The sequence below is a fragment of the Agelaius tricolor genome, unplaced genomic scaffold (assembly GCF_023055355.1).
Source record: "Agelaius tricolor isolate 1412-34295 unplaced genomic scaffold, bAgeTri1.0.p SCAF_27, whole genome shotgun sequence".
In the NCBI taxonomy this organism is placed as follows: Eukaryota; Metazoa; Chordata; class Aves; order Passeriformes; family Icteridae; genus Agelaius; species Agelaius tricolor.
Window position 1 is genome coordinate 5,731,489 of NW_027269287.1, and position 23,164 is coordinate 5,754,652.

Here is a 23,164-nt window from a genome sequence, read left to right on the forward strand (position 1 = left end):
TCTTGTTGGAGGGGTTGTTTCCTTGTTATGATAAATGGAGACTGAAGTAATATCCAGCAATCATTGCTGAGCTTTTTGGAGCTGATGTTATAAACATAAGTGTTGCCTGTGAATTTTACTGGAAAAGCATAGAGAGGAATCTTACAAGTCTTAAAAATCAAAGTTCTAATTAAAGTGTACCTAAAATATTCAGCACGAAAGATATGGAACGTGTTATTTCCTAGCATCAGTTTTTGTTAAGCCCAGATAAAGGTACAACAGCTTCTATGCTAAGTCAGGATGTTGGTTAGCAGCTGTAATAACCTGTAAGGAAGATAGCATTGTTATTTCTGCTATGGTTTTGATTCATAATGCAAAAGGTGTCATTTAGAGGGCAGATACTATAACATACGCACACCTTTTTGTCCAAAAGGCACCAGTAAAATTTTTCAATGTGTTCATCACTTTTCAACAGCTGTTATTAGGACAATATGGAGACCACAATTCTGAAAACTGTGGAGCCTTCCTGTATACCTCAGCTGTCTCCAGGATGCCCCTAAATGTCTCCCATACCTAATCCAGTTAACACCACATGAAATCCCTTAGGGGACCACACTTGGCAGCCATTCTTTGTATTCAGGGAATGGATCTGGTGGCAGACAAAGTGCACCACTCTGGAGTGGCCGGAGGAGGAGGAGAGGAAGGGTGTTTGCAGGACCTAGTTCCCCCCTAGCTTGGAGCAGATTCCTTTTGTTCATCTTTCCATGCCATGAGAGAAGATGTAGTATCTTGTAAATTTGATTTTCTTTCTTTTCTTTACCAATCTTTACAGATCTTTCTCTAGATCTGTACATGCCCTGTGATAGCTTATTCTACTTTTGACAATGTATATTTCTAAGTTAAAGCAAATTGTTTACTAGAAGAAAGAGATCAAAGATATTATTATAGTAAGGTTTCTCCCCAGAGAGGCTTCTTTTCTAAAAGAATAGACTGACAAACACCATGTTCATTTAGTTTCCAGTTTTGCTCTCTTTATTTCTTCACTCAGACTATTTAGCTACTTTATTTCATTTCCTTTCTTAATCCCACAAATTTATGGGAAATTTATGGGATCATGCTTCTCTATAGCAACATTAAAAAAAAATCACACTGAGCATGGGATGCAAGAGTGCTGAGTTAAGGTTCTATTTTAAAAAATAAAAAAAGAGAGACAATAACTTGGGGAAAAAAAAAAAAACCAAAATCAAACAGGAAAAAAGAAGTGAAGCATATCTTGAGCTGGCTGAGTTCTGGGAAATAAGGAAAGAAAACTGCCAGAATTTCTATTTCTTCAGAGAGGAGCTTGAATGGCTGCATCCTGAAATTTCTCCAGAGGCTGCAATTATTCTTGTAAGGAGAAGTGCTGTGATCTTAAAAAACCTGATCACAAAATGGAGAAGTGCAGCTTGAGAGAGGTGAGACGAAGTTGATCTCAGGACAGGGGTTTTTTTTCAGTTCTGCCTCAAACCTGTCTTAAACAATGCATTTTACTTTATTGTGATAATTATTTTGTATATTTCTAAAACCTCACAGGCTTGATTGTTTTTAAAGAGTGGTGCTAAGAGAGGGATTGTGGCTTCAGGCTAGCAGAAAAAAGGAGCAGCAGGTGCCATGTAGCTAGTTTTTCTTTCTCTCAGGAAAGGTTGGGCTACATGTGCTCAGCTTCTGTTTCAAACCTGACAGAAGGAAATCTGAAGATTTTTTCATCTTGTTAAACTGCAATCAGCCAATGGTTTCCCTTTCCAAAATAATACTAGATATTATTACTGAATGTTCAGGCTTTACGTTCCTGACAAACAGGAAATATATGCCAAAATAATAGGATGTCAATCAGAAAGATAGCATCAATTTTCTGCTTTCTAAATCATCCCCACCACCTGCTGAGCCTTTGATCATCCCAAACAATTAATTTAACAGGTACATGATTAAGAAATAAATACTTCCCAGTGAACCTGCAAGCTACAGTACATATTAGCAAGTTCTGATCTTGTTCTCAGTGAAAACAAATCACTTACATACAAAAGAGGAATAGAAGAAAAGTGCAAATAGAGTCTGCCGATCAGAGAGATCCAAATAACTGTGCATTAAAATATATCACTGTTTTTAAGCTATTGTGGTGCATCAGTTTGCTTTAGGGATATACATTTGTTTCTTCAGGAACAAGTAGTGGAATGGAATTTTGCAGCTATATTAATTAAAGTGTATCTCTGTTGTGTGGAACCTTTTGAAAATGTTGACTTTAAAATTCTGAATTGAAATGAAATTCTAGAGTTTGTCATTCCCGTAGGAAATCACAACTCCTCTCAGAAAACTGAAAGTGTACTCAGCATTGTCTGAACTCTGCAAGCTACAACGCTTGGTCAGAACCTCATATGACTTTCAAACATTTTCCAAAAGGGGTTGCAGAAGCAGACCTGAACTTCCGCTGAAATGAATCCACAAAGCAGCAGGATGAAGCTCTGACTATCCCTTTGGGTAGCTACTCAAAAGCTTCACTACTTGCCGGAACCTATCCAGACCTCGGGAGTATGAGTGAATAGAGACTTTCAGTCCTTTTGAGAGATCTCTGCTATTTTCTTTTTTTTGCTGTCTGATTTGAAAGCGCTGTAACTAGAGTGTACGAGGCATTTCTGAAAGCCAAAATCTGCACCAGCCCACGCTGCGAGAGTACTGAGAAGAGGTGCAACCAGTATTTCAAAACAAATGAGGTCTGAACAGTTCTTATTTTATGAGTCTTCAGTCTTAAAAGAGCAGCTCACAAAGCATCCTATTATACAATACACTTAAGGTTGCAGCACTGATACCCAGACTCTCTCTTATTCAAATCAATTAAACAGGAAATACCTACTCAAGTGTACTTGACGATCTGAAACTGTCTTATCTTTGCCCAGCACCTTAACAGGGATTCTGTTAATATCCCTTAGCTCAGTCCTTAAGCCTAATGCTGGAGCTAATGACGCAACTTTCAGCTCTTACTGAAACTAATGGGTGTTTTAATGTTCAGCACTATGGAGAATTGTGTTCTGAAAAGGAAAGAATGTATAGTTCACTGGATGTCTGTTTCTGTAATGCCAGATCACAGGCAATATTTAATGCAGGCTCTTTACAATTCATACTTAATCCTAACAGCAACCTTTTTGCTGGTTTTTATACATGCTGGACCATGCTTGAAATATATGTAAGCTTTGCAGAAGATCAGAAGTTGGTGGTGTGAGGCCATTTACAACATGTGTTAGAAGACAGCAGACTGGGACTATAAACATAGTGTTTCACATGCTGCTCCTTTAGTACCTGCTCACAAATGAATGTTATCATGCAGCTGGAATGCCGTAAATATAGAAAGGCAGAAGGATATCTTAGTGTGATGTGGACCTCCAAATAGATTCAGTGATGAATTTGGGATCAGAATAAACCAGCTCTCTAGAAGCATCATAATTTCCTTTTCCTTCCTGTCTCCTTTATGCTTTGTCCTTTCTCACACAGTTAGGTATTAAAAGTGCATTAACAGTTTTTTCTCAAAAATTATGATGAAAATTTTCCTGCTTTTGAAAAACATCTGTAGCTTTTTTTCCTTGCATCTCTTTCAAAGAGTTTGAAAAGAGTTTCAATTAGGATTTAAGCAATACACATCCAGGTTCCTAGGGACAGTTGCAAAAATTAGGGTTTAAAAGCAAAGAAAATTATTGTTTTCTCTGAATCTACAGTCTTAGCAGATCTCATTGGTTCTGGGAGTCTTCTTTTGTTTTTACTCTGATGTCCCTTTCACTCACTATTTAAAGAAAAATTTATCGTGTGTCTAAACAGTCTAAACATCCATATTTAAACTTTCCTGTTTGCTGCTTGCAGTATTCTATTTAGTGGAATACACATATTTAGAGACATCAAAATCTGTTGTCATAGAAGTTTCTGAAAATTGTTGAAAGACTCAAACATTTTCTTAGTATGGTCTGCTGTCAGGAAAGGTAGATTCTTGTGCATAATCCAAAAGGCTTAACATTTACTACCATACATCTAATGCTGCAATATGCTTTCATCAAGACTAAAACTTTCTGCTAAAAGACTTTTAACATAAATTATAAGTGATTAATTAAGTGCATGGCAAATAAAATATCACTGAAAATGTAAAGGTGACTTTTAAATAACACTCTTTTTCCTTGATGTAAACTTTATCTAGACAGTTTCCCCACTACTTATTTTTAGTGCCTTTATTGGATAACTATTCCCCAGTAGAGCAGCATATGGTCATGCAGGAACTGAAACAGTTTTTCTTTAATATCTGGTAGACCTGTGCATGCCTGGAGCCCTCAAGAAAAGCCACAAAACTCTACAAACTGGCAACTGTGGGTTTGTCTGTTCTCTATTGATTCTACTTCTGGGAAAAAAAAAGAACCAGTGTGTGAATCATGTGACTACTGAACTGAGCAAGTACTCACCAGCAGATAAAGCTGCTGCTCTGAGACCTTTTGTAACCTACTTTTGGTTACTGCCTCAAAACCTTTTTTCTATTTGTTTCTGGACCATTTAAGTTTTTTTTTTTACTCTGAGGCCAGAGTGGAAATCAGCCAACTAAGATTCCTAAAAACATTTTGGAAATTGTAAAGGCATTCTCTAGAATTGCTAACAAAATTTGCCATTCGGTAATTTTATTTGAATCTAAAGAGAATTTTTTGTCTCTGGATGGTACAGAGCATTCACATCTTTCTAAGCAGAGCTGTGTTGAACAATAGACAATGGAGAGTGCTGTGCAGTTGCAGACACACTGACAAAGGGGCAGAATTTTGAGACTGATTTTCACAGGACCTTTGATTAATTTTAAGGTAATTTATGCACAATTTACAACCAATTACAGGTTGTAAATTCCACAGTACTGAAGTCAAATTTGAAAATATTTATCAGCAAGTGGTTATTTTCACTCAAAAATTAAATTCTGTTCATGCTGTCTGCTCTGTTGATATATCACAGAAGATTCAGAATCACAGAACAACAGAATGTTTGGGGTTGGAAGGGAATTCTGGAGACTGTGCAATCCAATCCCCCTGCTCAACCAGGTTCACCAGAGCAGGTTGCACAGGATCTGGTTTTGAATATCTACAGAAAAGGAGACTCCACAACCTCTCTGGTAGCCTGTTCCAGTGCTCAGTTGCACTCAAAGTGAAGTTTTTTATCATATTCAGATGGAATGCCAATTTTCAGTTAAACAAAGCTATTCCAATTAAAAAAAAATCAAAGAATTCTTTCTATCAAGAATTTCGTAACAATACATCTCTTTCACCAACATTTCCAGTTTGGCTGAAGACTTTCATATATGTACCACAACTCCCTTCCTGCTTATTCAAAGACTTTTCTTAAACCCATTAGACAATGGATTTCCACCTCCTGCCTTCATTTTTCTTAGTTTACCCTTCTTACCCTTTTGGAAATTTCTAATTCGGTCTTTTGTCACATGAGTCTTCAGCTTTCTTTTCTTCTTATTTCTTCACTTTCTGTAGTTTTAACCTGAGATATGTTCTTTCCAATGAAAATGGTTTTGCTCTGATTTTTTTCAGAAACTTGAACCACTAGTTCCATGCTTAATGTCACTTTCTTCCTTTCATCTACTTGTGCCAAGTAACTTCCTGCCAGGATTCCTACAAGATCTGGCTTTAACCTCTGCAAGGCGTCTCATGAAGTCTTCCAACAATGCTATCAGGTTAAGCTCTGCTCTCCTTCAAACCACCAGCAGCTTTCAACATCATTTGATCTTCTTTAGGTTTCATGGCTGCTTCTTCTCACTCAGTCAAAAAATACCATTATTAGAGCTTTTTCTCCGTCTTACTCCCTGTCAGTAATAACACTGTGCCAGCACTCTTCTTCTTCCACAATGTCATCACTCAGTGAAATCTGTGCTATGAGAGGAAATCAGCTGTACCACAGAATCACAAGGTTGGAAGAGACCTTCAAGATCATCGCATCCAACCTGTTCCTTAACACCTTAATTAAGCCATGGTATCAAGTGCCACATCCAGTCTTTTTTTAAACACATCCAGGGATGGTGACTCCACCACCTCCCCAGGCAGACCATTCCAGAACTTTATCACTCTCTGTGTGAAAAGCTTTTTCCTAATATTCAACTAATATTTCCCTTGATGCAGCTTTGAGACTGTGACCTCTGGTTCTGTCAGTTGCTGCCTGGAGAAAGAGACCAACTCCCACCTGACTACAACTACCCTTCAGGAAGTTGTGGAGAGTGATAAGGTTGCCTCTGATTCTCCTTTTCTCCAGGCTAAACAAGTCGAACTCCCTCAGCTGATCCTAATAGGGCTTGTGTTCCAAGCCCCTCACCAGCCTCTTGTGCACTCAAGTGTCTCAATGTCCTTTCTAAACTGGGGGGCCAGAACTGGACACAGCACTTAAGGTGTGGGCCTCACCAGTGCCAAGTTCAGTGGAAGAATGACCTCCCTGCTCCTGCTGGCCACACTATTCCAGATACAGGCCGGGATGTCTTTGGCCTTCTAGGCCACCAGGGCACAGTGCTGACCCCACCAAGGCAAACTGCTGGCTCACATTCAGCCAGCTGTCAACCAGTACCCCCAGGTCCCTTTCTGCCTGGCCACTGTCCAGCCACACCGTCCCCAGCCTATAACGTTGCAGGGGGTTATTGTGGCCAAAGTGCAGGACTTGGCACTTGGACTTATTAAACTTCATCTTGTTAGACTCTGCCCATCTATCCAAGTGTTCCAGGTCTCTCTGCAGAGCCATCCTACCTTCCAACAGATCATTCAATTCTTATTTATGCAACACTGATAGTGGAAGTGATGCTTTATTTAAAATAGACAAAATATCCTTATAAATTGACTTTTTTTATTATTATTACAGTTCCTCAAAATCCTATATCTTATACCTCTAATTTTGCTCTGAGAGTGGTTCTTGTTCTAAGCATATAAGGGCAAAGGGCAAAATCCACCTGTGCAAGCACAGAAAGAGGAAAAATAATATAAGAGGACAAAGACTATACTGCCAATTTGCATATGCTTCAAATACCCCCATTTCTCTGCTACTCAGTTAAAAGAAAAAATATTTTTACCTCTAAAACTTCTCTCTCACATGTACTGTCCTTAAGGCTGTCACTCAGCAGAAGGAAACACATATGTCTCAAGAGTACTTTTGTGCTTTTCACAATATTATCAAGGGAAAATATGTTGCACATTCTCCTGAATTTCCCAGATTTTCAACTGCAGTTTATTCTAGTTTCTTCAAAGTTCCCTGTTTTTCCAGCTACAACATAATCACTTTCATAAATGAAGGGACAGAGGGAAGAAAAACAAAAAAGGAGAAACTGTTGATTGATATAATAACAGGATTAAAGATGGATGGAAGAAATGTGTGACTTGTGAGGGTACATATTGGTGTGTGATCCTATCCTCTAGAAATGTATAAAAATAGAAGAGACACCTGCAATTCCCCTGCCTTGCAATTTCTCTAGCAATGACAAAAGGAAAAGAGCATTTCTTTATATGTAAATAAATTTTTATGTTCTCCTAGGTAGTTGATCATGTCTGTTATCAGAGAAGCTAGAATGAGTTCAAAATCAAATGAAAAAGCTGAGAATCTTTATTCTGCTACCCCAATCATTTCCAAAAATGTATGTTTTTGAAAAAAATACACATTCTACCACAAAACCTCAGTTTGCACATGCAAATATGCAGTAGAATATTTAATTGCCACAGAACCCACTTGATGTTTCTCTAACTCTATTTGACATTACAGTTGCTGCTGGGAAGTCATGTATTTAAAGTTTACCACAAACAAATATTTTTTTGCTAGTTTATCTAGAGGAAAGTGATGAGAACTACTGAGAGAAACATCCATATATGCAGTAGCCAAGCAGTGCAGTCCAAGGTAGTATAGTGGAAACTAATGTTGAAACTGTAAGCAAAAGAATACTTATGACAGACTCTGAGTGTTAACACTGATAAGAGAGGGAATATAGGAAGAGCTGAGTCTCAGTCAAGGCAGGCGTGTGCCCCCTGGAAAGAAGAAAACAAAGATATTGCTTCCACAAAGAAGGGTGCCAAGAGGTCTCTTCCTTTTTTTCCTGCAGAAAACTAGACAACTCTCATTATCATTCAGGCTTGTCAGGAAATGACTTTGCTGGTCAGGAGGATGTTTGCTGTTCTTTTCTTTTTTTTCCATAATAAGAGTCATTCTGGAATAAGAATAAACTCTGCATTTTACAGGATGATGGTGTTTAAAACAGTGCAACTCTGCAGTTCATAAATTTAAAACACTTTAAATTAACTTCTAAATATGAAATGAATATATTAAAATGGAAAAAGAGAGAAAAAAGATACCTGTATTTCCAGTAGATGAACAGAATTAAGAATAAGGATAAGATTTATTTCTGTGACATATATAAATAAGAAAATAGAAGGTTAGTTTAAAAAAAAATCTCTGATTTTTTTGAAATCTGAAATCCGTCTGAAATACAGCCTCATCTTCAAAGGGTATTTTGTACATACAGTGCACTACACAATGCATTTACCTTGAAGATACTGTGCTCAGTTTAGCCATTCTTGATTTAGTTTTTTACAGGACTTGCAGGAGCCAGTTCAATCCTGTGAGCAGGACTCAATCATCTGATCTGTATAATTGCCTAAACTGTGTGTATGAATGAGTCATCTACATGTACATTTTCAGTAGGACTGAAGTTCAACATCCTTAACTTTTATACACCATGATAATGCAAAAAGGTGTCAGTATAATGGTAAATCCATTATATCCTATTCGGCTGTACTTTTTAGATCTCAGGAATTTGCCTAGGAAGTTATGCTAGCTGGGGAAGAATCACATCACCTATTCATGCTAGCCAATGAGCTGATCCATGTGCTTCCCTTGTAAACTGGTTATATCTGTCATATAAATCAGGGAGAGAGCCCAGCATGCCAGCATGGCATTATGGAAATCATTGCTTAGACTATAATCACATTCTAGGATGAAGAGAAAAGCTTTAAACAGTATAGAGATGGAAGCTGTTTTCAATCTGCTTTAGGAAAAAAAATGAAACTGGATCCTACTTTGGCTCCTGTGTTACAGAAGAGCTATGTAGCAAGCCTCAGGCTTCTCTCCTGTTTTGGCTATTTGGCTGATGTTATTTGTAAACTCAGGCACAATCAGTAAGATGATGACTGCTGAGTCTTATTTTAGATGGACAGTTTTCATGTTCAACATGTTTTTAAATGAAAACAATTTTTAATCCGTCCTTTAAAAATAGTACTGCAGAGAGCAAATATATTTTCATTATACACAACTGGCATCTGTTGTGTATAATGAAAATATATTTGTCAAGCATGCAAACTAACAAATGCTTCCAAATATTTGAATGTCCACAGATGACTACAAAAAATCCTAGACCTTTGTGGTTCTGTATTAGAGAATTTGGTAGCAGGGGGTTTGCATCACCATATTGTAATTGGGTTAAATAATTTCCACCAATACGATGCTGTCAAATTTCCAGCAGTACAATATCTTATCAAAGCTTTTCAAGAGGAAAGAAAGTAGTTTATTTTGGTGCATAAAAAGAGGATTTGAACTGCATTGAAGCTTTGAATTGCTTCACTCTCCTATCTAAGAACCTGGAATAACCTGGTGCTGAACCTTGGGCTCTGGCCACCATTCTGTAAAGCATTAGATAACAGCACACCAGCCACTCAACAGCTGCTATATTTTAAACAACCTCTGACTAGAAGTCATTTCCAGCTTTTCCCTCAATATTTGTGAGAGTTTTCTTGTGATATACAAAAAAAAATCTCAAACCCATAACAAGGTGAATATGACACCAATACCATGCTCTAGCAGTCACAGGAGTTAAAAAAAATGCTTTTGAGATGTGACACATTTCAAAAAGTGTAAAGTCAGGATAAGAAGCAGAAAGACCATGTAATCCTCTTTTTATTTTCCTTCACTCCCTCACCTTCACATCTCTGCCTTTCTATTGTTAGACTTTTATGTCTGCAAAGACTCAAAGTAACAGGAACAAGAGAGGACAGTAGAAATATTTATGTCAGAGATGTAATATTTGGAGGAATTCAGTGCCTAATAAGAGCACCATTTTTTGGTGAGCTTGTAGAAGTTGATAAATAACAAAGGCAATAGCACAACAGGGGTAATCTTTTAGCAAAGTCCATACATGAAGATATTCAACCAGCAGCAGAGAGGCAAAGCAACAACTGGCATAAGCCATCATGCTATGTCTTGATCTTTGCCAGAGACAGGTGGTCAAAATAACTCCCACACTCTTCTCTCTGTATGATGTTTTGGAGCTGGACATACAAGTATCTGGGCCTGGAATGCAGCTTTAATACGTAGTTCTGCAGATCTTTCCATCTTATTTTTGGAAATGTCTATTCCCATGCTGCTGGAGCCTCTCTGGCTTGCAGTAAGATGCTGAGATGTTAGGGATGGGATGCTCTCCACCTCCTGTGGGAGGGTGCCTTCTAGCAGCTGGCCAAAGAGCAATGTGGATATCTTGCATTTTGCTCACTTTATCAGCCTCAAAGGAGTGCAGAGACTGCAGCTGCTGCCAGAGAGCTGTGTTGTGTTGGAAGACAGATGTGGTCTGGGTGGATAGGGTGAGTGGGAGCTCTAAGATTCCTCCTCCATACAACTCTATTTGTATCTGTCACTGTTCTGCCTTCCTGTGGGTCACAGTAACCTTCCACAGTTAGTATGCAAACGTCTGTGTATGTCATGAGAAAAACCACCATCCCCAACTGACAAGTTGTGTGAGGCACACGTCTAACCTCTGCTTACCAGTTCTGTGTACATGGACTTTGCACTTCCACTCTGTTACTGTCAAGTTTTAAAGCTGAAATACCCACATTGGACAGAAACACTAGGGTGATGGGAGAAATGCAGGCATGTGTTTTCAATAACCCAGCCCAAAAAGTTGCTATAAATGCATGTGTCAAAGGCAAGGAGATTCACTTTCCCAGTGAACAGGGATCAACTCTTCTCCAAAGGCCATAAAAAGACTGGCTGTTCTGGACATACTGCCCAGGTCTGGTTTTGTGCAGGCTTGAATGGTGCACTACTCAACAGGAATCACTGCCATTAAAAAAATCCTCATTTGTTAATCACAACAGATTTTACTGACTTTAGTAAGGTTGTGTAACCCACCAAAATCAGAAAAAAAACTCTAGAACTGTGTGCAGTGTCTCATACATGAGCAACACATGGCAGCCTGGTGCCTAAGGGATTTTATCAGACTGTTTTCCATCTTAATGTAGAACTGCTGGGGTGAAAAATCCTGGATATACTGCAGCAAATAGATATTTTAATACTTAAAGTACTGGGAATAGGCTTTTTTCAAAAATTGTTTAATAAAGGTCAAGGAAAGGGTGAGCACAGTAAATATTACAGTTGAGGGGTCAGGAAAACAGTCTGCTTTCTCCATTTGGCTTCCCTAGATTTGTCTTCACTGGTGTTTGACAAAGAAACAAGCATAATAATGTAAGAGAATGGTATATTCAAACCCAAAAAGTTTAATTAATAGGTTTTAAGAGTCAGGTGTTGGATAAAAGCCTCAGCTGCTTTAGTACAATCTAGTAAAGGGGAATTTGTTTTTTTCTCAATGTTCCAACCAAATAAAAATTTTACTGAAATGTATGTCTACTTATGGTTGTGCTAAAGCATTTAATTTTTTAATGTGAAAATTTGGTGCTTGAAACAGATTGGGCTGATATTTTTCTAAGTATTCAGAGATACATAGATGGATAAATTATATAGAAAATTATTTTTAGACAGACACAGAAATCCTTTTAGAGATGTCAAGAACTCATTACTGGCTTTCCATTTTCATAGATGAAGAAAGAGGCACAACAGTTGCATGTAGTTAAGATGGACAGTAAAATCACAAATATAATTTGAGTATGCTAGATAACAATGTCTAGATCACTTTCCAGACCACATAAAATATTAGCAGAAATAGCCACTATCTATTTTTATGTGCTGTGGTTATGACTGATTATCAGTCATTACACTTTATTTATTGTAAAAAAAATATTATGACCTAATATTTCTATTAGAATATAGAAATTAGATTCTGGTTTCAGAAACACAGCATCTGTTCAGGCCTTATGGGATTGACGTTTAAAAAGTCTATCAATCATTTTTGGTTCTTGTGAAAGGATCACCTCAATGCCTCAGTTAAGGTATCTGTGTGGGTGAGCCCACGAAAGTAAACATGATTACCCTTGGTCAGCACAAATATCAGGATCAGATTCTTGGAGGAAGACATTACTTGGTAGCTGGGTTACATATGGAGGACATCAAATTGATTGAGACAGCTAGACTCGACCCCGGTCCTCTCAAAGACGTACAGCTGGGTTAGTGTTGTGTTTTGCCACAGGTGGTTGGTCACACTAGTCAATGAACTTCCATAACAAACTGGATCCTTTCTATAAGTGTGTGTAATACTTTCTGTAGGTATAACAACTGTCAAGTCATGTGCACATCAGGAAGTAATTTTTTTCTGAGATTTCCAAATGACAATCAGTGGTCAACCATATTTGGAAGGCATGAATATTCAAATATGGAAAACAAAACTCAACAGGAGTCAAAACCATTAACTGTTTAGACAAAATAAAATCTTATTCACTTTGTGAAACAATTATCTCATTAGTACTGGTTCCACAAAGTAAAATATGCACATGGGGGAAAAAAAGTTAGAATCTACAGTATCTACAGATTAGGTAGTATCTAAATATTTGTGAATTCCTATGGACAAATTAGATGCTCATAGTATGCAATGCAACATATTCATTTAGCTCCAGTTGTGACTTGTCACAAGGAAAGTGGGGAAAATGATTCTCTGCTCTCTCCTCTTCCACCTCTCTCAAAGAGCCACCACATAGATCTCCACTGAAACCAAAACCTCCTTTGGTCCCGTTGAATTTGGTGCTTGTGCTCCTTGAAGCAGAGAAAATACTTAGCAAAAAAAGACAAGACCTTCAAACTTAATGTACTTTAACATAGACCTCGAGGCATAAAATGTTGATTTATGGCTAATTCCACTAGGCATTTCCCAATACCATGACACTGTTCCAGGAGCCAAGACTGGCTTCACTCTGTTGGGAATGTCCACAGGAGACATCTACAAAGATTAATTCTCAAGATGGTTGGAGCCTGCTGGAGATAGGCTACTTGTTTCATATCGTTTCTGGTTAAGCACAGAGATGATAGCTTTTCCTCACTGCTGACAACGACAGGAATGAGGACTGTAGCGAAGTAGCCAGGGACACATAGTCTGCTAACTTTTTTAGGGCCAGTTGAGATGGATGTGATACAAGAGTGGTAGGGCAAGAGCTCTTCAGTGGATAGAATCTTGTGCTATTCAGTCTCATGGAATATATATAAAAAATAAAAATATAGACCCATTTCTGTTGTTTCAGCTTTAATAACCTTTTCTTGCTTTAGGTTGAATTCTGTTTTCTTTTAAACTGGGAAAATCTGAAGTGACTGCGTCAAACTAAAATAAGGAACAGACATGTAAAATGCAGGTGACTTTAGAAGCAGGCCCAGTCTGTTAAGAAGTACCAAGATTATAAAGAGTTGTTCAAGAAATTGAAGCAAAGTAGCAATCACTGCTCCTGACCCGTTCACGAGGAAGTAAACCAAGTATTTCACAATGTTTTGCACAATGGAGGTGTTAAAATACAGCTTTCAGAGAAAGAGTTTTAAAAATCCTTTTAAAATGCTTAAAGCCAATGCTTCTAAAACTGTCTCCTTCACCCTGCCCTAAAGCTTTTGGTGGATTCTACTCTCAGATGGAACGCTGCTCTACCTTCTACTCAAGCAGCTAATCTGGGAGTGTTACCTTAAAACAACTACAAGGTGACCAAGTTGATTTGCAGGTCTTTGTGTCACCATTTATGCTACAGTAATATTTGGGAAACCTTTGCCATCCAAATAAAGCAAATGTTCTCCAAAGTAATTCCTTTTTAAGATGAATACCAAGATCACAGATACATATTATCAGCTGTCTGGCAAAGAAGTATTGCCTGATTTACTTGAGAGAGGTGTCCTTGTTTGTCTTCTGGGACCAAGTACCTGGAAGACATTAAAGCCAGAGCTTTACAGAGGATATGTGAAATGGTGGAAAAGCTAGGTCAAATAACAGGTCAAATGTTAGGTCAGATTACTGTGTTGCTTAAAATGAGTTAACAGTCCATGCTTTGCACCAAAGACTCAGCCTAAATGAATTAATTAGCCACCTATGTGGCTTTTATTTGAAAGCAGTTCAGATAAAAGTAATCCTTACTATGTTCTGCTACTGAACAGTAGCAGTGTTTGGGAAGTATCATTTTGGAGGCTCCACAGCAGAACAGGAATTTTATCTGCAGTGTTGGTGCTGTACAAAGAAGTTCAAGAATATAGTGCATCCAGGGTCACCCTCAAAAGATAGAAAAGCACTAGATTACTTTAGTAATTGAAAATATTATTTGTTGAAAGATATAAGAGAACTAAGGATAGGTACCATGTTTGATTGTCTCCTACTTCTTCTAATAGAACCCTAATATATAAATGATCTTTATAAACAGGGACTTAAGTGCAACTTCCATAACTAAAATGAAAAGGAAGTAATTTTTCAAGATTATAAAGAAATATACTATAGAATTTATATAGCAATAGATCTTTGGATATAAGAGGGAAAGGGAGACAGGATTAGCCAAGAAAATATTTTGATTAATGAAAGAGTAACTGGGAAAATGAATTTTCTTCCCCTCCTACTCTCTATATTGAATTTACAGCCTATGTAATTTTTCCATGCATTTCCTTTCTTCCGAATAGAGTTGTTACATTATTCACTTTAGAGATGATGTGAAGAGCTAAAAATCTTGGGACACTGAAATATCTCACATCGAACCTTTTAAATTTAGTTAAATATTTTTTTTATATGTAATGTATATTTAAATCAAATTTAATGAATAATCTTATAAAATACGTAGAACTTTCTGTGTAGTGTTGTAAATTCAAAAATTAAAACCAGACAACACTGAGAGTATCACTTAATTTTTAAAATATTCTTTCTTCTTGACTGTTAACCAATGGATCAGTGTATAAATAACTCTTTTCCTCAGTGGTTATCTAGAGGAGCTCACAATGCTCCACAGATTGCTATTCCTACAACTTATTCAATCCTGCTTTAGGACAAAGCTTAGTGAACAAACAAATCCCAAGGAATATTACTAGGAAGCACCTTTTACATTTGTTTACCTGGATAAAATGATGGCAAAATGAAACAAAAATTCTACAGAATTAGAATAGTTATACTTTAAACTTAATTTCTATGACTTTGAATAAAATTTTCTTGTGTGAAATGCATTGTAGAAACACATTCTTAGCAACCCAGTAATAAAAGAGTTGTGATATTATAATTTTATAGGGTCTAATCTCCTAATCATTCATTGTTTAACAATACCTATATAATACCTAGATTTGTGTTAATACTTTGCCTGCCAGTGTATAAGCACTGAAGTCCTTGAACTTAAACTAATCAAGACGGTAGAGTAAGTATAGGATGTAAATAATTTATAATAAATATCACACCTTTTTCAGTGATGCTACTTTTAGTTGCATTTCTTGAAGGTAGGTGAGGAACAGCTTTTTGATCGACTCCTGTAGAGCCCCAGAGTAACAACCTGCATCCTCCCTAAAACCTCAGACACTGTAGGCAAAATCATCCAAATAATCCCAGAACAGGACAAGACTGGCATGCGTTCTGGGAGAGAAACCTCAGTCACTCTGCTGGGTGATCCGGACCTTTTTTCTGTTTCTCCCTGGACCACTGAGTCACCTTCCAATGGCCAGTGAAACTGCTCCACCATAGCACAAGGAGCACATTTTCCCTCCTACCATAAATTTGCTATAATTTGACAGTTCAGCAACCCTCATGAGAGGTATGGGTTGGAAACCTTGGAGGCCAAGAAATTAATTGAATTAAGGTCTCCCATATGTTTAGTGAGGGCTTGAATCACACAGAGCTATTATGTGATGGAGAACCTGCCACCTTCTCTGTTATTTGTATTGTAATTAGCCACTCTTTTCTGGTTTTTTGCTTGTTTTTGGTTGTTGCTGTGTTGGGTTTTTTTGTTTGTTTGTTTGTTTTATTTTTTTAAGAAAAGACAACATTATATCTCTTCTGGAAAAGTTTTTGAATGGTAACAAAAGGAACAATTAACAGTTAGCTCTGATAAAGGCTCCTAAGTCCCAAGACAGAATGCTTTGAAGATATCCCTATGTTCTTTCCCTTCTTGCCTACCCTAATTTCTCCTCTCACTTTTCAGCCTTTTCTACCTGTCTGATGTACCAAACAAGGAGCTACCACCTTACTCAGACAGAAGGATTTTGGTGCAGGTGCTTAAGAATTAGGCAAAAGAATTAAACCAAAGGGGCTGTTTACCTCTGCAGGGTATACAGTTTCTTTGGATAGTGATTATGATTCCCTAGAAGCACTGGGGAGACAAAGCATGTTCATTCATCCTATACCATACATACACATTTTTGACATTGATAGCTGAGCTGAGAGTGCCTGAGAAACTTCAAACTATGCAACATGGGTAAATTCAAGAGGTTTTACTTGTCTAGACTGTTTATAAATAACCATAGCTAAACAAGAATTGCAATTTTTTAGTATTTTTAATGGCTCTAATTGTTATTGCCTTCACTGAATGCTGAAATATTTTTAAATTTCTTACCTTACTATGGGTTTGAAAGGAAGACTTTATTTTCCAAGTTGTAGTGTTGGGAAAATTTTCCTGGCTGACCTAGAACAAAAAAGTTGCATTGCAATGAAAGTAACTGCACACTTGAACCAAAAAGTCCCAGCACTTTTTTCTGAATATGTGGTATTACATGTCTATTATAGATTTCCAAATGAAAGCTTAACCCACTTAGAAACAGAAGAAAATCAATCAGACACTTCATCAGATTTCAGAAAGACCTATCAGACTCTAAGTCTTAAGTCCACTTTTCTGTCTAAATGCACTCTTAAAGGAATTGATACATTTAGAGAAAATCTTCCAAATTATCTGAACCTGGGCATGATTTTTCAGTATGTATTTTGAAGAGAGATGATGACTTAACTTTTAATTTTAATACTAATGTCTTTGGAACAGCTATCTTTTTTCTACAAAAAGCCTTTCTACAAATCTGCTGGGCTGTTTGGACAACTTATGTATCACTTTCTTCACTTACCCTTTGCAAGGTTTTTTGCTTTTCAGTTAATCTATCTTATATTCTATGAATCCTAAAAAAATGGGTTTATTTTTTTACTTGACCTCCCATGTGGTGCTTTCGTAGAATTAATATTAATAACTGCTGATAATGGTTAATTTGGCTTTTGAACAATAGTGTATTTTCAATAAATCTGCTAATGTGAGTTTACACATTTTCCCATCTCTATATGCTTGGGAACAGGAAAGACAGATTTTTCCAGTCTTAACAGTATTTTGTGTGAAAAGATCTATGCCCATGTGTCTCAGTTAAGAGACAAATTTAGGAGAAAATGCTTTGGAATGAGTGTTTCCTCTGAGAAAAAGGGCTTCATAAATCCTTTATCTGCCAATGAGAACAATTACTACCACAAAGTAAAAGTAAAATACTTTTTTTTTGTTTTAATTGACAAACAAAGTGCTTGCACGGCATGGGGAAAAAATGAATAAACACTAGATATTGAACTTTCAGAACCTTACCCCACACACCCCCCACAGCAGAACACAAAGTCCCCAAAATGGCAGGGGGAGAAATAAATGGGCTGTCTTCATGGCAAAGGGGGGACAAAATGGCAGCTGGCTTTTGTCTCAGGGAAGGGAAAAAAAGGGTTCACGCAGCAGCTTGGGCAAAACAGATGGGAACCTGTTGAACTTCTGGCGTTGGTCTCCTCCTCACAGCAGTGGAAGCAGATGGATTTTTGTGTCCTTTCTCTTGCTGCTTCAGCTTTTCCCGAGATCTCAGGCTGGTCAGAGTGTCTCCCAGGACTCTTGCAGGTCTCAGTGATTGTCTGATCTCAGACCAAAACCAAGCCAGACTGTTGAAGGTAAAAAACCACAGAAGGTGCCAAAAGACTGCTGCTGTAGCCTCTCCCTGTAGCAGAGGCCAGGAAAAAGGAAAAAAAAGAGAAACTACTTGCTTAAGCTAACAAAAACCCAAGCTAGGTAAGCAACAAAGTAATGTCCAGTCTGCACTGCACCCAGCATGTCCAGAGTAAGTGTATGAACAAAGCCCACGCAGGAGCCCCCGGGGCTCCTGCCCCTTCACTGGACCCACCTTCAAATTACAGCAATGATTTCTGGGCATAGAGCAGATGATTAAGAAATAGAATATCTCATCATAAAATCACCCCAAGTCATCATGCTTGAAAAATCTGGCATTGAGAGCTCATCTCATCTTCCTAAATATTTTATTTGTTTATATCTGATGGATTTTTGGTACCTTATAAGATCTTGATTATTAATCTGAAAATGTAGCATATCTCTGAAGATTTTGTGTGAGTTGTATCAGTTCTGTCCAATATTTCTGTTTTCTGGCTGTTCTTTACAAAGAAATTTTAAATCAAGACTGATAGATAAAAATCACCAGACTACTAATTTTCTAAGTATGTTTGCATCTTCATGATTTATTCAAAAGGAAGATTGACATCAAAAAGTTGTAAGGAGTAGATGTCTAAGTTTCAAAACATTTCACTGAATTAGAGGTAAGAAATATTTGACTCACTGTGAAATAGGATTTATAAATTGGGTAATATTTCTTGCATTAATAACAATCATTAAAAGCTTTGAAGATGGACATATTCAAGGGAGAATTTATGACATGACAAACCAGAATGAAACACCAGATGAATCTCAAAAGCATAAGATACAGCGCAAGTATAAAACACAAGATTTTCATAAATAGGAAGAGATCTCTTTTGCAATAAAATACTATTTCTTTTATCCACCAGATAAACTAAAAGCACTTCTGGTTATTTTTCTGGATAAATTTTTTCTGGTTTTTTGTTCCTCTACAGTCTAGGAAATGTTAATCACAGCAGCTGTAGATAAACAACAGGTGAGGATACCAGATACCTTTGTAATAAATTTGGTAGTATCTTGAAATCAGTAATTCTAGCCTTAAGCATATGCAAAAATACGCAACAGAGACAAGAAAATGGCACTTAAAATATTTTGCTGTTGATATAATAGATTTCAAACTTCTGTCCATACTTCTTAAACATGGAGGCATGAACACAAGATGTTTTCCCCTTCATGGTTTGCTTGGCTCTACAGCAAGATATATCCTGAAAGAGAAAACTTGCAAATAAGGAAGGAAAAGGAAGAAAATTTGAAAGCCATCACTATAAAATCCTAAAATTACAGTAATTGAATACTGTGATATGGTTTCATGCTAATTATGATGAAAATGAGTAAAGAAGCTCCAAGTCTTCACAAAAAAATTCTCAAGTTACAGCCAGAACCAGTTTTTGGATGGCCACTATATTTTGAAATCAACTTAGGCTGTGAGATATGGATTTAAAAAAAATGTTAAGCACAACATTTGACTATTTTTCTTTGCACAACTGACACAGTTTCTCCATGAAGTACATGGAACTAAGCTGGAACCCCTTGCTTCAGCAACAGGTGCACATTGTACCCAATTTGATACTGTTCTGCTCCCATCCTTTTGAAAATTACCAGTAGTCCACAGGGCAAATATGATCTCCTTTTCATGTCAGCCTTTCCCTGTTTTCTCCTTGCCTCAACAATTATTGTAGATTTTGTTATACTACAAAGTATGACTTTAATGCAATCTTTAATGGGAGCCCTTTACAGTTGCTGAGCTTAGCAGAGGCATGAGAAATTAGACTCTCAGCAGCTTCCTGCATTTTCTTTTACACAAGATAAATGTAAAACAATGTGATCCAATAACAAGTGAAGAACTGATCTCAGTGGCTGCAGTACAGTCATGGCTTTCATTTCCATAATGTGTGCAAGAAACCTTTAAAAACTTTGGAAGCAGAGCTGGTTCTTCCAGAGATGAAAGAACTCCTAATAAATCTGTGGACACTGCATTTACCACTACAGCAGCTTTCCTCACATGCATGTTATAGACCAACACATTAAGCTTTTTATTGAACATCAATAAACCACTAGTGGAACAAGGTCACCAGACAATAAGAGAGAACTCTGAAATACAACCTTGGAAAAGACACAGAAGCGATATATTTTTGTTTAGGGGACACCATTCTTCCACTTTCCAAATATAATTTTTATAAAGAATTCAAGGAGTGCAAAAATGTCATCTCTGATGACATGGTCATATGTTTGCTACCTTCCAAAACTAACAGTACCTGCAAAGAATCCTAATTTCCTCCTAGGCCTGCTTTGCTTTCCTGATTGTAATAAAAATATACAATTCAAATAGAAGGTGGTTTTCTTTTCTTTTTCCTTTTTTTTTTTCACCATTCATTTACTATTTTTTATAAATTTTTTGTGGATTAACACTAAGTCTAGCATGCAAAAGTATCTTTTCACAGGATGCAATCTATTTAAACACAAAATAGTTTTCACCTATGGCAAGCGTTGAAAAGATAGTGCAGCCTCCCTCAGACTCTCATATTGGAATAAAATCCCAATGTTACCAGGTGGAACGTGCCTGGGCTCATCTGACCCTTGCTGCTGGGCTAAAGGTGGCAGCTGTGGTATTTCACCTCAGAGACACTTTTGGCTGGCTGGAAGTTGCAGTTAGGCACTCGGAACAAGTCCAGGCATGGCAGAAACTCAGTTTACCTCTGATGGAAAGGCTCCAGGCCAGGTAAAGAGGAAAAGGAGATGGATTCTAGAGGGTTTAATCCAGAGTTTTATTCCAGAGGCACATATGTCTGAAACTTGTAACAGCTCCACAGAATCCCAACCGCATGGTCTCCGTGTCTTTTAAGCTCGGGGGCAGGGAAAGGGAAGGGACAGGTGAGCCACCAACAAGGTGGGAGGGGGGAAAGGCTCAGGGGACAACGACACTTGGACAAGCCAATGACCCCAGGGCTGAGGGGCATCTTTTGAACTTTTGCCAATCACACAACGCCCCTGCTGGAATGATAAGATTGACAGACAGCGCTTAGCAAGGAGGCAAGGGGGAGGGGAAGGGAGAAGGTATTGCTACACCTGGGAACTACTGGGATAGCTGAAACAGGAACTGGCATCACACTGCAACACTCTCACATCTGGCTTGAGCTCTTGGAAAAAAAACAAACCAGAAGAAAAACAATCCCAGAAGACTGGCTGCCTTATTTTATTACTAAAAATCGCACACATGGACTCCCAACTCATCTGAGAACTTTACAGATATGTAAGACTGCCTCTGAGAGCTACACATTTAAGCAATTTATCTCAATAATTAAAATACAAGTTTCACACTAACTACTTCAAATCCCACTTCATTCCATAAATTATGAATATATTCTGGGCAGTAATGGGTAAATGCTCATGATGCAGCTGTATTAAACTTAATTTGGAGATAAACAAAGTGAGCAACTGACCCTACTTTTCTGGCACACATCACCTACCTATTTTATAAAAATATTCATTGCTATTGAAAGCCTTCATTGGAGTATTAGTAGTTTAATTAGTAGAGTTTTGGGCCTGATATTGACAACTTTGCCTTCTTCACTAACTTCTTGCAGCAGAGGCAAGCATGTTAAAGCTGGAGCTGCTCATCTGTAAGACATAGAGAGCAGGAAAAACCCCAGTTCCTTCAGCTTGGGCAGATCCATCACATAGGTCACCACAGTCCCTTTGATTTCACACCTTTCTTGTGCAGAGTTATACAGTGGCACCAGGATGGACCTGCAGTCCAGTGTCCACCCCTAAACACCCACACTAAAAGTCCTTCAATAACCAAATTATACAAGAGAGATGAATACATGCTTATTGCTGCAATACTCCTGTGGTGCTACTGAGTCAGCTGGAGACCACAAAATGCAAAGCCCTGTTTTAATGACAAATACCAGACATAAAATTTAGGCTCCTCTGGCTCTCTTTGTTCCTGTTCTAGCTGCTAAATAAATGGCCTTCTCTTCAAAAGATCAGGTTGACCTGCTGATTTGAAACCACTCCCAGCAGCAGTAAATGGTAGGCCCCTAGACAGGATCAAAGACGGTTCCTGTCTGCATGCAAAAAGGCCTTTTGAGGAGGCAGAAACTTAAGCAACTCTCCTGGGAAAGCACAACTTGAAATCATACTCTGCTGGGCTGCTCATTTCTGGCAGTAATCCAGCACCTTTCAAGACCCCAGAGAGAACGATTCCAGAAAATGCTGTCCTGGCCCTGTGGTGTCACTGACTTCAAGGTTTTGTTTAAAACAAGAGGCAGAAATTACTTGTCTTCCAGCCCTATTAATATACTATGCTCTTTTCAATAGAGCTATCAGAGGACTTAATTTTTTTTTTTTTATTTTCCATAAGTGCTGCAAATTCCAGATCTTCTCCAACACCTTCCTTTTCTCCTATCTTTTGTGGATCCAACCCCCTCTCTGAAGTTGTATCTTGGGGAAACTGCATGGCTGTGGCAGATATAAATACAGGATTTCAGTAGCATTAATGTGACTACAGGCTTCTTAAAAAAAATTATTTTAACTGACATGCAATTTTCCCCAGTGTGCATCAATATAACTCTCCTTTAATGGGATGAATCTTCAGTTTCTTGTGTTAATTCAGAGTAGAGTACAGGAGGAATAGGAATTAAATGTCTTTTCTTTTTATCGAAAATTTTTCCTAAATACATTATGTTAAATTTTGCACTTTTAACAACTAGCTGAAAAGCACAGACAATAAACTCAAAATAGTAGGAAATTTGAAAAAATCTAATGATTTCAGTTGAAAAGTAATCCACAGCAAAAAACCCCAGACTGTTTTGCCTCTGCATTAGTCAGATGTCACAGACAATGAGAATATCTATGATATCAACACGAATTTTACATTCATCTGAAAAAAAAAAAGAAAACCCAAAACATAAATGTCTGTATGTATATATGAAAAATCTTTTTCTTTTTATGGCAATTTTGTTTGTTCCCTTAATGACACCTTTGAATATTGGAATGAATTCCCAATAAAAACATTTAAATTTATGTAGATTCTAAAC

At 37.5% G+C, this 23,164-nt stretch overlaps 1 long non-coding RNA gene across 1 annotated transcript in view; it reads left to right on the plus strand.

Moving 5' to 3' along the window:
• The first annotated feature begins 1,178 nt into the window (after positions 1 to 1,178).
• Positions 1,179 to 23,164, plus strand: part of LOC139600418 (uncharacterized) — an 84,724-nt gene continuing 62,738 nt past the window's right edge. Inside the window, exon 1 of the long non-coding RNA XR_011682517.1 lies at positions 1,179 to 1,433. This is a non-coding gene — a long non-coding RNA (uncharacterized lncRNA). The remainder of the gene's footprint in view (positions 1,434 to 23,164) is intronic.